This window comes from Bidens hawaiensis, unplaced genomic scaffold, assembly GCF_021521415.1.
Source record: "Bidens hawaiensis isolate Kalapana, Puna unplaced genomic scaffold, B.hawaiensis_p1.1 tig00001032_1, whole genome shotgun sequence".
In the NCBI taxonomy this organism is placed as follows: domain Eukaryota; kingdom Viridiplantae; phylum Streptophyta; class Magnoliopsida; order Asterales; family Asteraceae; genus Bidens; species Bidens hawaiensis.
Window position 1 is genome coordinate 2,442,224 of NW_027491060.1, and position 15,219 is coordinate 2,457,442.

Consider the following 15,219-nt stretch of genomic DNA (forward strand, 5'->3'; position numbering starts at 1 on the left):
AAGATTGTAAATATGTAATATTTCATATTTATTTATATTGATAATTTTATTAATGGTTTTAAAAAAAACGTTTTATATTAATAGCATTATTGTTAGCAAAATTAAAGAAAGTAAAAAAGTAAAAAATAAATAAAAATAGATGTGTATAAAACAAATTCTCCAAGCTTCTTCTTCAAATAACTTCTTGGTCATCCCCCTTTAACCCAGCTACGACAACCAGAGCAAACCATCAATTGTCCACCATTCTTCTACCCCACCGCGAAAGCAAATCACCATTCTTCCAATTGTTTCCAGCCCCAAAAAAATATAAATTAGAAGAGAAGGTCGCGGGACCCCACTTGGGGGGGGGGGGGGGTTGTTGTTCGTTTGGAACGTTGCGTGATGTAACAATCCATGTAGGAGCAATGTGTGAGCCCATGGTATATATCGCTCCGTCTTATTATGTGTAATAGTATAGCGTTACATAGTATGTGATTCATGACAAATGTTGGTTATTTTGTAATTTTTGGGTATAAGTAAAATATGATTTAAATAACCTTTTTAGTCTATGTTTAAATCTAACTTTTTTAATCCAATAATTTTATTTTCATATTTGTTTAAATACAACCCACTAAAAACATTGAAATGCTTTATTAAATTTTTATTAACAGACTAAAGTACACTTGAATAGTTTGTGTTTCTTATAAAAATAACAAAATCTTTAGGACTCATTTAAATATAAAGTATACAAGTGGTCCACCCACGCGTTGCGTCGGATCAACCACGTTTAACGACTTACATTAAAGTATAAAAGATAATTACCATATATTTATGTTATTGTTTGCCTAATTACAAAAGATTTGTTGTTGGTATCATGGCATGGACACCTATTACCTGCTAGTCTTCCATATGTTCTTTCACTTTCATAAAATTGATTTTTCTTGTTATTTTCCTTTGTATCTGCAATTGGAAGTAGTTCTTTGTAAGTGCGTTTATAAGTGGATCATCAAAGAGCACTGCATTTGTGTCTGTTATATCATCGAAGATGGTCATGTTAACGCAGTACCTGTTGGAAAACAGTTCATTAAACGTAATAGGTCGGCGTAATGCAATACCCGCATATTCAGTTGATCATGCAGTACTCTGAGAATCACAAAGAAAGACAGTACTGAAGATGAAGCTGCTTTTGAATTCCTGCAAAAAAATTATTCCAAGAACATGGCTTTAACACATAGTTTTTTTCTCTAAAAGTTATGGGTCAGATGGACGGGTTACAGATCATTATCGGCATGGGTTGAAACGGGAGGAGTTGTGTTGACCCTTTTAACACTTCATAACCGTTTTCTTAAAGTCCATATAAGTTTCAAAACACACACATGAACCATCATTGACAATTAGAAGATGGTTAACAGCTACCTCGATGGCTTGTTGTGCCATCTCAGGACTCCGTAACAAAGTGCTTAAATTATTTATAATTTTGTCATTTACATGTTATTTTCTGCATTTTTGCACTTAACTCAGTTTTGCTTTTATAGAAAACATTAGTAGATCTATTAATTGTTACTGTAATTTAGTAAGTGAAAGTAAATGTTTCACTTTTAAGTGTGTTATCAAAGAGCATATAGTCGAGGTTATCTGGTTCATATTCCGAGTAAAGAATGATTTTACCTCACACAATACAAAGAAAATCATCAAATTTCAGTTTAAAATAAAACACCAAATATATTAAGATAAAACACCAAGTAATCTTGAAACTCATAAACAACTATATTCTTTACTTGATAACAATAGTTTTTAACAAACTCCAATGTCAATATTTACACAAAAGTCTCCTTAAAAAGTGACTGATGCTTCTATGAGAACATGACAAAAACGTTTAGACACAGCAAAGTTTAAGTATAGGAGCATCTAATTGCAGTGTGTTCTCTAGATACCAAGAGTCTCTTAATCCCACAACTGCAACAAATCAACTTGACTTCTAAGAATATGGAAATTATGAGAAATTTATTTGCAATCCAAAAAATTATATCAACATCTCGTAACTCAATATCCGCGAGAGGATTTCTACACAGAGTGATCTTTTTGCTCTAGTTCTGCGCAATAATCTCAAACGAAACAGTTGAAAACCTTAAAAAATAGAGATCCAAACGAAACACAAAGCTAAACACGCTTATGTGTTTTTTGCAGCCCAAGTTTTTGGTCATTAGCACCTCGTTTTACAGCCTTTGGAGTTGCATTTATATAAGTCGATTTACATATATCAACAACACACATATTGATACGTGCCACTAATCCCACACCCATGTTCTATCATTTACCCACTCATGCAGTTATGCATGTTTACATTATTTCCTAGTTTCATGATTGTGGTAGTTTATTTATTTGTTTCTTTAAATACCGTACACTTGCATTGAGAATGATTAAGAAGAATATTGAAGTAAATTACATGTCTTGTTCTCTCTATTTCTCTGGAGTCTAACCCGCTCAAAGGGTCACTATTTTGAGAGATTAGCCATCTCGAATCGGCGTTCTATCACATATTCTGTAGATACATCTAGTTACAAATTACAAATCCATATTAACCGTAAAACTAAAACTCATATCTAATGGAAACCTAATTTTATAGATGAATTAACTTAATAAATTAAAGTATTGTTGAAGTTAAACAACTTAATAAGCTTGTATGTAGATGAAGTGTAAGTCGAGTATAGACAAATACTTAATACAAACTTTTATGTATAGAATTATATATACCTGGAATTTGGGGCTTTCCACCAGTAGGGTTTGGAGTTGAAATCTTCACACTACACAATCAGAATGATGAAAGATGAGTACCAAAAAACTGAGAATGATGGTGATGGTGGTGGTGTAGGAGAGAAGAGAAGGCGGCGAGGGTCAGGCAATGTGGGTGGATGAAGATAAACGAAAAGTAGTGGGGGGACACGTGGTCTAACTGTTGATGCTTCATAGGCTTGTACTATACGCATGAAAAACAGTAGACAAATGTGAGATACCAGCCACTTCATATTTAATATATATATATATATATATATATATATATAATATACCCGTGTTGCACACGGGTTAAAATAAATATATTTATTCAAACGACAAACTATAAGAGATACAAAAAATGTGTTAAACTATTTATATAAATATGTATCATACGGTATATTAAATCACTTATTAAACAATATGAAAATATATATATATATATATATAATATACATGTCTTCATAAATATTCAAATATTTCTTTTTGATTTTTGTTACAAATAAAATTCAACTTATTTAAGATTTTACCAGATTTGAGATAAAAGCAGTGTTTAGAAACTGGACCATATTGGGCATCCAACCGACAAATAAATAAAAAAAAATGTTTGGTTGTTCGCAAACCAGCTTTCAAACCACAAAAAGAACTGAAAAAAACAACCGGTATAACATTAAATATTTTTAAAACTGAGTAGTTGTACATAATAGTTCATGCACCGCTTAATAATAATAATAAGTTGGATGCACTACCTTTTTTTTTATGTATGTTGGTTTTCTTCTAGATTTTTTATTGAAGCAATATGGGATGAGATATAATTTTATTTGGATCTTTGAAGTGTCAAGTGACACAAAGATGGTCCAATTATGTGTCAAGTGATATAACCATGTTTTTGTTTATTATAGTAGGGATGAGTTTTTATTGTTTTCTTCTTTCAGTGGCATCGGAATAGGCATTCTTCATATTAAAGACTCTAAGAAAGACACCTATTTAGATGGATTTATAACAAATGTGTTGGAAAAATTTAAACTTTTATTGTTATTTTCAAATTAAATTCAAGTTATATTAAATAATAATAATGAAATATCATTTGAAACGTGTGACAACGGACATGTAGATGCGTCAACTGAAACATTAAAACAAACAGGTACAAGCTTATATGTTAGTTGTAATATAAAATAAACACATATCCCATAAAATTTAATTATAAGCAGGTAAACGAATGATACTTTATTATATAACTCATGTTAGAAACACCGTTTTCCGAATTTATATGTGAGATTTGATCTTTTAGACATCGTCTTGTCATTTGACAAAATAAATACATTTATAAAAAGGAATCGTTTGAATGATAGAAGAAGTATAAAATAGCATTAACGATAAATTTAAAACGTAAACAACATAAAGAAAATTAAAATTGGCCAACCACCTCCTACAGTTTGGTTTGGCTTACACGGCCCATAATTATAAAAATCGTAAACCAAACCGTTAGTCATGCTTTTACACAATTTTGAGTGGGGTACCGCCTTTATGTTTATCGTATCAATGATGTGCGACCATTTTTTTATAAAACAACTTCATTTTAATTTTCTAGTTTAACCCCCAATTAGTTTTTATTTATACATTTATCTAGTTATGGAATAATGAAATGATTCCTACATGTTTTTTTGGGTGCTATAAAAAAGTTATCATCCAATAGGTACATGTAAATTTTATATGAAAACCACGTGTAATATGACGTTTGTAACCCAAGTATATAATACATGTATAACACTGTATAAACATAAACACAACACTTGAATTAAAGGCGAATTTTATTTCAAGATGGTAAGTTTTGATGGTTTAATGGTTTTAAAGGAAACAAAGAAGACACCTAATTGATGTATATACATGTAATTCACATATGCTTAAAAGTGCGAATAATACAATATTAATATATGATGCGCAATTTAAAATACGTAATTGGATGTAGGACTTGTTGTAATTAAGGTAAATTGATTGACGAGGAGCAGAGCTATCTCGAGTGTGTTTGTGAATACAGACACTATCAAATAAAGGCGTTTACTACTAAAGAAATTTAGTTTTCATTGTAGATGCTGACGGAAATCACTAATGGAATAAACAAATTTTACGGTAACTAATAGCTTACTGTATATTAATTGTCTACGTAATTAGTGATACATAACTTAAAGGAAATCAATAATTATTAATTGATAATGAAATTTTGTTTTCATAAAAGAAAAAAATTCAAACAACTATTATGATTATTTGATGTCTAATTTTATAATTAAAGATATAAAAATCAAGTAATATATATAGTTGTGTATATGAAAAGTTTTAATTTCTTAATTTTAATTTAATTAGAAATATTTATTACTTAAAGCTTCAAAGATAGGGTGACACATGACAAAATATTAGGCCAATTAGGGTTAATGTGGTTCAACTATCATTTTTGTTTATTATAATAGTACATTAGTACCATATGTACAATCTATTAGGCACAATGCACAAGTTTGGGGAAATTTCTAAAATATCCTAGTTTGACCAATACTTTCTTGAAATAATCTATGTTTTCCATAAAATCTTCAAAATGACCTAAAAATCCCGTCGGATATGACGAAGACAAAAATTGTTCTGACAAATCTTTATAGCCTATCAGATGTTGATACGTATTCAAATTTTTCGATGGATCTGTCTATTTTAAGCTTTCCGATGGAGGGGAGGGTTATACTAAAAAGAAGTAGTTTCCTAGGAAGACTAGGAATAAATCATAGCCATTGAATCATGTTAATCAATGGCTGAGATTTAAATTACCAAAAACCGACATAGTTTCCTATAATTGCTCTTTTACCACTATAACCGACATAGTTTCTTAAAATTGTTCTTTCACCATAGGTTGTAATGCCACTTGTCAAAATTCTATTGGTTTTTACCATTCTTAGGAAACTCTTTCTTTTTATTTGAACCCTTTTCTTTCGATGGATTCATGTTCTAGGCGACGTATTAATAAACAATTGGATTCGATGGTTCAGTTCATGCTTCCGTTGGATCTGACTGTTTAATTTGACCGTTGAACCATAGATTTTCAATTCGGGGGTTTTTGATTTTGAGTTATAAATTGAAATTGAACACTATGGTTGTGTTATTCTCGAAAAACTAATCGATTTACACTAAGGATTTTTCTTGATTTTGTGGAGATATAAGAAATATGGAGATGAAGGTTGGTTATGGAGTTTAATGGTTTAGAGGTAAAAGTTGAGAAATTCCGTCGGACCCATTAAAAATTATGTCAGATCCGACCGTTCTTTAAGTAATTCCGTCAGATCTATTAATAAGTTGACATGTGCCGCGATTTTAAAGGTCCAAGAATTCTGTCGGACGGTGTTGAAGTCCCGTCGGATCCGACATGATTTTTAGGGCCTTTGGGGGATTATTAGATATAATAGGCTATTTCTGAAGGTGTTGATTAAACGAGACTATGTTGGGAATTTTCTCCACAAGTTCTTACAAAACTGGGGTACGTCATGATTAATACATTGTATCATATGGTATTAATATATTTTATATGTAAGTGGGTCCAAAACGTTTTATTTTTATGACTATGCAATGCAAATAATTCGGCTATTTAATTTTAAAAATATTAATAGAAAATTTAAATGAAGTTAATGGGCTGGACTTTATTATAAAAAATGAAGATATTGAACTAAATAAAGTCCAATTTAAACTAATAGTATAGAAGAGTTATTTGGGTCAAACTACTTGAACTAAAATCATAATGAACTCTTCTGGTATTTTAGGTAGTATTAAAAAAATAATTAAAAGACAATTGCACTGTGCTTAAATGATACGTACAAACTATGATTGTCACCGAAAAAGATTTAAAGGTTTGAACCTAAAAGAAAGCAAAAGCAGGGAAGATAATAAGGGGGTGTTTGGTACAGATAATGGAATTGTAGAGAAATAGAATAGAGAAATGGAATTGCAGAGAAAGGGAATTGGTCTGGAGAATGAGAATTGACTGTTCTGTTTGGTAGTACAGAGATTTCAGTAGAAAAATATAGCTGAGAATCATTTCTCTTGTTTGGTACATAGGAAATAAACAGAGAATTATATCAACTTTATCATTAGCACAAGTATTTTTTTTCATAACAAATATTTATTAAAAAATAAAAAACATATAAAAAGATGCATAAATTCCAACCAAAATATGCATTGATCAAACCAATTCACATACAAAACATAGTTTTTAAGCAAAAAACATCAACCATAGTTAAAACCAATTCACATACAAAACATACTTCAACCATACACAACTATCCCATTGAACCATCGGTATACAACTCGACCATCTCAATTTTCTCTTCTATTGTCAACGCAAGAAAAGAACGTCAGCACCAGCATACTTTCCGGATGCATGTATCTCCATTAATGCATCAATTAGCTTTGCATCTTCATCATTTGTCTAGGTATGCTTGCTCCGAGTAACTCCTCTCACTATATTTGAATATGCCATGTCTACGTACAAATGCATAATTATACAATTAAAAATCATAATTCATGTAACTACAAATACAAATAGACTCGGATAGGCTCGCTAACAAAAAAGCATTTTCCGAGCAAACCTCAAGCAAGCCCCGAGCTTTTACGAACAGCTCTAACTAGAGGTGGCAAAATTGGTCGGTTGTGCTGGTTCAGTTACGGGTCAAAAAGAGTAACTTTTGTGAAACTAGCCAAATTGAATTAATCAGAAACACGCTTGTGTCCAAACATTTCAAATGTTTCTATATATGATTAGTGTGTTAAATTTGTTTATAAAAGGTGTATTGTTAGAATAGTCACAACAGATAATTTTCCTTTTTATAGTACTCACAATCATAATTTATTTTATTGTTTAATAAACAACTTTGATTGCACTCTGAAATTAGTAACTTTGATTGCACTCTCAATGTTTCTCTCCTTACATTTCAAACATTTACGTAATACTATTAACGAACGCAACCACGTTCATTTTCATAAACGAACAATCACGAACGTGCCCCATTCGTATTTGTTTATAAAAATGTGATCAGATGTATGTTACCTTTTAGGGGCTTCTTCTCATCAGAAAGTTGAGTGACTATGTAAATAATAGCTGCAGCAATAGATATCGGGCTTCTCCTGCAAAAAACAAAGTTGCATATACATTTAAACGAAAGCAGTTGAAATGGGTTATACTTGATTTACACTGAGTTAAATTAACAGATATGAGTAAAAAGGAAGCTGGTGAAATGGTTTCAAATTGTCTAAAGTGTATGTAAATGCATAAGTGAAAAAATTAGATAATGATTCTTGAAAATCTTATGAATGTCTCTCACTTCAACACCTACAACTCATCACTAACAATTTAATAATATACAAAACTGTTGAGAACCCACTCAACAGGAATTTAGCAACTAGTTCTAATTGGAACCTCTTATCAAATCAGTATAGACAACTATAATAAAACCAACTTACGATCACTTAGAAATTAGACAATGCATCAAGCTGACAAGGTCTTGTCTATTATAGAAATTAAACACCAAAAAAAATAATTACTTTAAAAAAATATTATGACCATCATTTATAGATTGTTTTGTGAAGTAAAAACTTACTAGCAGTAGTTACTACATGTCAATGCTAATTGGATGGATCTTCAAACTTTAAAACCACACACCAGATTTAGATTCTTTACTTTTAATCTAACAAAGCACCACATTTACAGCCATAGTTGTACAACACACTCGTGAACTCATTTGATTAAGGTTATGCCACAACATTTGCAGTGAATCATTCAAAAAATCATAGAAAATAGGACAACTAAGGTAAGAGCATATCACAATACAATTTATGCTTTTCAATCTCCATAATCAAATACTCATACTCTGTTTTTAAGGTCATGTGAAAAGAGTTTAAGTTTTGGGATTGACACATTAGTATGTGCATTCAATCCAATGTGTATTGCAGCATGTTTACCAGCAAATTCAGAATACTACTTTCTAATATTAAGTTATTAACAAATCAGTATAGGAAACTATAACAAAACCAAGCTATGATCATTGATCACTTGGGAAATAGGCAGTGCAGACAAGGTCTATCTACTATAAACACTAAAAAAATAATTACCTTAAAAAAATATTGACGGTCATTTGTACATTGTTTTATGATGTAAAACTTACTAGTAGTCATTGATACAACTCATGTTCTATAAACTACAGTCGTTGATAAATGAATGGGTCTTCAAACTTTAAAACCACTCACCATATATACAACCATAGTTTTAGAACACACTCGTAAGCTCAATGGTTATAGCACACTACTTGTAACAGGTCACTAACAAAATAAAATTAATAAGGACACCAAATAACGTAATAACATCTCACAATACAATTTATGCTTTCCAATCTCCATAATAAAAAAAAACCTATACTCTGTTTTCAAAGTCATGTGAAGCAAGTTCAAGTTTTATTAAACCCTAGCAAGATGATACATTAGCATGTGCAATCAATCCAATTCAACTTGCAGTAGCTTTACCAGCAAATTCAGAATCCTACTTTCTACAAATCAACAATATCGTCTACAAACAAAATGAAACCCCAAATCATCATAATCCCCATACATATACACACAAAAACCCTAATCACAATAATTTCCATTAACATACGAAAACTTTTCACCGATCAGACATACGATCACAATCAGTTTATCACCAATTCACCATATACATCTATTCAACCAAAACCTAGCAACTCCAATAATTAAATCATCAACAATTGTCATACATACAAACACTTCTCACCGATCAGACATAGTGGCGATGGTCTTAAACGCCAGAATCAAAGACCGATCGGGATTAGATCCACGGTTCTGCCACCGGCCCAACGACGACAGGAAATCGCTGGTAACGCCGTTAGGTTTGGAAATCACGGTGGAGAGACCACCGTCGTTGAGGAGGATGTTCGTTGCAGTAGGCATCAGACATGGGAGAAATGGGAGAAAGAGTTTGAAAGGAAAAGGAGGAAAATGGGAGAAATGAACGTCGAGAAATCCAATTCTCCGCTTTTTTTAGAGAATCAAAATCAGAGAAATGGAAATGGTTTATTTCCATTTCTCACCTCTTTCTTTCATAAACAAACAAAAGAATTCTTTCCAATTTCATTTCTCACCCCTCAATTCCCTCTACCAAACACCCCCTAAAAGACGTGAGAGATAATCACCCTTCACGAGTCGACTCCCATTTTCTGAAATCGTACCAGCCGTCTTGGATTTCCTATCTTTTCATAGACTTTGAATGATAAAAATATTTAGGGGCCATGGCATTATTGTGGGAAATTTCCTCACGCCACACCGGTCAAAAACGCCTTAAACACCATTACAGATGAACGTCTTTATTGGGCAAACGGCGGGTGTTAACAAGTGATTGGTGTATATGTAATTTTTTGATCAGTCTAATGCTTATACTTCATGTACCTTCTAATCATTTTTCTTCATTTATTTTTCACATGAAACCATTACATACGTTAATGATGAAACGCTCCTATAGTCCTATGTCTTTATGGCATGATGTGGGGGCAATTTTTCACCATGCATGAATCCATCACATGTGCCCTTAGATACCATATTAATTATAAAATATTTTATAAGCGTAGGATAGATATGGTATCATAATAATGTCACATGGTTGAACTCGTTTCCCTTTATTTAAACAAAAATATATTAGGGTGTTGTATAATTTTAAATAATAGATAAAATAATTAGTTCAATATTTAATTCGTTAAAGGTTTAAAATTGTTAAAAAAATTATATTTCAAATCCTTTAAGGATGAGAGTTTAAATAGGGTTTTATGTAATTTTTCACTGTGTAGAAGCATGAATCATATGCCCGATATCTACATCTATTATATATAAACTCAAAAAATATAATTTGTATTGAGTATCTAACAGGTGTGAGATACGATTTTATAATCAACAGAATATGTAGCTATAAACCTTAATGTAGCGTTTGGTTTGCGAAATTGAAATATAAATTTCAATTTTAATCTTTGATTTATGTAAAAAAAAAAGAATAGCTCTTTCACCATCATCATTGTCAACACCACCGCTTATCGTAGTCACTCCAATGACTAGTTCAATATTATTATACATGTGTACTTAATGATAAGAGAGAGCACCTAACGATAAGGACCCGAAACATGCGCTACATTATCAATAATAAAAATTAAAATATATTTTATCAAGATATAAATATTGCGTGACATTTATCATGCGTAGTCGATAATTCTCATAAATCATATAATATTATAAATATAATATAATAAACATTCTGGTAACGTATGGGAAATTGGACATCTAGAAATGGGTTCAAAGTAAATAATTGAATTTAAAAACATTTATTTATGATAAGAATAAAGTAAAGGAGAACAAAGATAACGTTGGAGAGGTAGGATACATGTTGGGCCCACAGCCCATATCTCCTCCCGTCCGGGAAGACAGGGGTATCTGGCAAATAAATCTTAAACTATTAAACTCTATACGGACACGTGGCTTAACATCACATGCGTGTTGTCTCTTGGGCTTTGATCACGACACGGCATGACACGTTGCTGACGTGGATCCTACGAATTTTTGAATGGATAAGCCTTCCAAGATATTAGTTTGCTTATTATTTCTGTGTATAATATTTGAGAATGAGGAGGTTGAGTTTTCTAGTAATCAGTGTTTGAGTTTGATTTTAATTTTATTTAAAGAACGACTAAAAATATCGATTTCGTAACATGTAGCTAGCTAAGAGTATTACAAGTGCAACACACCCATTTTTATTATAAACTGTTAACTCAATATGTTATATCATAATTCAAATAAACTTACAAAACTTTTTATTTCTTCTTCATCAATTATTTTCTCAAAACACCATCTCATCACCTGTTTTTCCCTTTATTTAATTGATTTAGATAAAGTGCGCGGGCAGTGGCAGATTCAGGAATTATTATCAGTGGGTTCACCGTCTTTAAATGCTTCAATTTTATAAGACCGGACATAAAAAATTTTTGGTCGGGTCGGGCAGGGACGACTCAAACCTTTCGGAAACCTAAAACAGGTAATAGAACCGGGACCTTTTCTTTAAAAATAGAAACAATATTTTGTTCCGAAAACCAGGATTACGGTGAAATTAACTTGGTTTAATCAACTATATCCTTAGTATTAGAAGCTAAATTATGTATCATACTCAATGAATGAAAATATACAACTATACAAGTATGCTTAAAGGAACTTTGATAAACTCAGCAAGGTGCTTGAACAAACTATACACGCACCAAACTAACAAGTGAATTATATGATTTTTATCACATCTTACGGATAGAACATGTTCCACCTAAAAAATATATATAGCAAAACATTCATTCTTAGGGCTTGAGGATAAACAAATTAAATGTATTCCAACCTATTGAGGCTGCATCCACTCACTAAGAAGGGCTAGTCAATGAAGCTCAAAGCTGATGTTAATTAAGAAAAAGTGAAAAATCAAAAAAAGATGTTGGGAAAGAGATTTGAACCTGAGTTCTCTTGGTTAAAAAGCATGCTCTTAACCATTCAGCTCTTATTCCTTCTTCATATTGGTTCTCTCTTTAATTTATTTATGGGTTCACTCATGATTTTTATATATGCAATACACTAAAAATTCGAAACTCAGTGGGTTCCCGTGAACCCGTAGTCCATTACGTAGATCCGCCCCTGTGCGCGGTGTGTTGCGAAATAAGACTGAGTTGAGATTTAAATGAGCTCACTTTCAATTGTTCATACTTCTTCCAAACTTTTGCCAAAAAAAAAACTATTATTTCAAATACACACCACTCTAATGAGGGTAAAAGTTTGTTGATTCTATTTAATTTCAAACGGGGCTAACAAGGAATCATTGGAGATATTATAAGTAGAGGTATTCATAAGCAATCGAGTAGATAAAACCATTCAAAGGAGAACAAGTAGGTCGTTTTAGTCGATTTATTAATCTAAATTATATGGTTTGTTTGATATATTTATTATTTTTATTTATCGTTATAAAAATTTAAATAAAACAAACATTGATGTAATTAGTTTTTAAACTACTAATGTAGATTGAACATCTTGTTAAAATAATTTAGTTGTAAAATATTGATAGATTGTGGAATCCGCTTAAAGTACATGAATAATTATAGAAAAATTAATTGATTTTTCTTTATTGACAAACCACACAACTCCTAGATTACATCATATAATTTCCTAAATTAAAGTTAATTTCCTTCTGATGCATAAGTCTCTACGACTTGATCAACAAACCAAGAAAAAGGAAAAAAATAAAATCTTTCTAAGTTCTAACATATGGTAACACCATACTTTTAATATTATCTTTGGATGCATTATTGCATTTTTGTATATTTAAAATAGCATATGCTAATACCTAACTTTTAATATTCTCTTTGGATGCATTATTGTTTTTTTGTATATTTAAATTGTAATCGAGACTTATGAATATTCTGATTGCAATATTTAATAATACTTTTCTCTCTCTATGATTCTATCCATTATTTAATTTGTTTAATTGGTAACACTTTTGAGAAAAAGAAAAAAAGTTTTCATATAGTTTGTTAAAATTTATATATTCATGCATGAGATAGATGTCTATTCAGTTGTGGATCCAAAAATATTTGTCAGTGGGTGTAAAACACGGTCAACCTAGAATAGGTCAAGTCAAACTACGACGGGTCAAACAAAAATGGGTCAGGTCAAATGAAATTACATTAGATAAACAAAGTATAGAAATATAAGCAATAAATTTCCCCAAAACACAAATTTAAAGTCAAATAGTGTAGAATTATAAAAAAGGAATAATACTCTGAATACCATCATAATTTGGTCTAACCTTTATAATGCTCTGATTAAACTAAAAAAATATAGCACTATATTAATAACTAATTGATGAAGTGATTAGAAAATTAAATAATCTATGCTTAATTGTTATTTTGTGAAAGAAAAACTAAATTTGCGTTTGAAAAGTTGGTTCGGAGAGTTGAGTTGGGGGCACTAAAAAACACGGATGGGACACTTGGAATCTTTGAACATAATATAGTAAAAGTTTATAAAAGAAAATACGAATTTGAGGGATGCATACGCTCCCCCTGGCTCAATACTGAATCCGCCCCTGCTGTCTATTATTTTCTTAATGACCATTTTGTATATCTCTATCTATATATATATATATAATAAATATAAAATTACCTAATTCCTTAATATTCTCTTTGCTTGTTTCTCGTCAATCCGGTCATGATCTCATATCACACCATCGATCAAGTAGCACGAAACAATAACAATGAGTGTTTTATTTCTTATATTTAAAGCTTATAAGTTGGTTATTTTAGTGTCAAGAAATCGAGAAAATATGGTTATTTTAAAATAGAAGGGATTCCTTACATCCTCCCAAGATCAACTTAATTTTGTTTTTGTTTCGGGTTTTATTGTATTCTTTTACTTGGCAGCCCGTTGGGTATACATGTTAGTTTAAAAATCATACTTGATTTTTAAACATAGTCTATATCATTTATTGGTACTAAAAAGTTTCATGTTTTGAAACATGCTTAGTTGTGGAGGATATCTTATTTAAATAATAGGCTTTCAAATAAAAAAACAACACTTTTGTACATAATCCAAGTTTAATGACATCAATATTAATATTGTAATCATAAGAGATAATATTCCAAAATGCTGATGAAAAGTAGTTAAGGTTCACTCGGTGAAATACATAAAATATAGCTTACGCCAAAATGGACGAGTCACGCCGAGTAAACTAATGAGGTAAGGTTTATAAGTTATTAATTAAATATAAAAAGGTAATACTAAGACTTGTTAAAATATAATTGCAACGATCAGTTTATATTTAACTGTAACAGAGTTACATAAAATGCTTATGCAGATTGAAGAATGGACGAATGGTCGACCAGTTATCACATTTATTCGTGTTAAAATATATAAACTATCACATTTTTTTTTAATTGTCAAACTTGAAAAGTTGATGATATTTCAAATAATAAGTTGTTGCAAACGAAAACTAGTTGTCACCGCATCTCAGTTGCTACTGAATCACATTTTACCACTTATCTTTAGTCATCTGTGATAATTAGTAGCAACTTACTATTGAATTTTAGTCGATTTTGAAGATTTTTTCTAAGTAACAATTTTCTACTGAAGATTTCAATCAATTCATGGACGAGTCTGTGCTCCTCACATTCAAACTAATATCAATCTATGTTCTTATTTTTCATTTTGTCAAGCAAATATTGACTATCAAAAATATTGATGACACTAAAATCACTAACAATGAAACCTTTTAGTGTCACTTGACCTGGTACTTAGACCATGTATAGTCAAAACTAAGTTCTCCTGGGAACTTTACATCATGTTATGCTCAGTCAACATTTCAACATT

At 30.9% G+C, this 15,219-nt stretch overlaps 1 long non-coding RNA gene across 1 annotated transcript; it reads right to left on the reverse strand.

Moving 5' to 3' along the window:
• Positions 1–732: 732 nt before the first annotated feature.
• On the reverse strand, positions 733–2,972 carry LOC143553365 (uncharacterized). The gene is made up of 3 exons (XR_013138825.1): positions 2,734–2,972; positions 1,095–1,173; positions 733–939 (listed from the first exon to the last, which is right to left on the reverse strand). It is a non-coding gene; the product is annotated as an uncharacterized LOC143553365 (long non-coding RNA).
• Between the last annotated feature and the right edge of the window lie 12,247 nt (positions 2,973–15,219).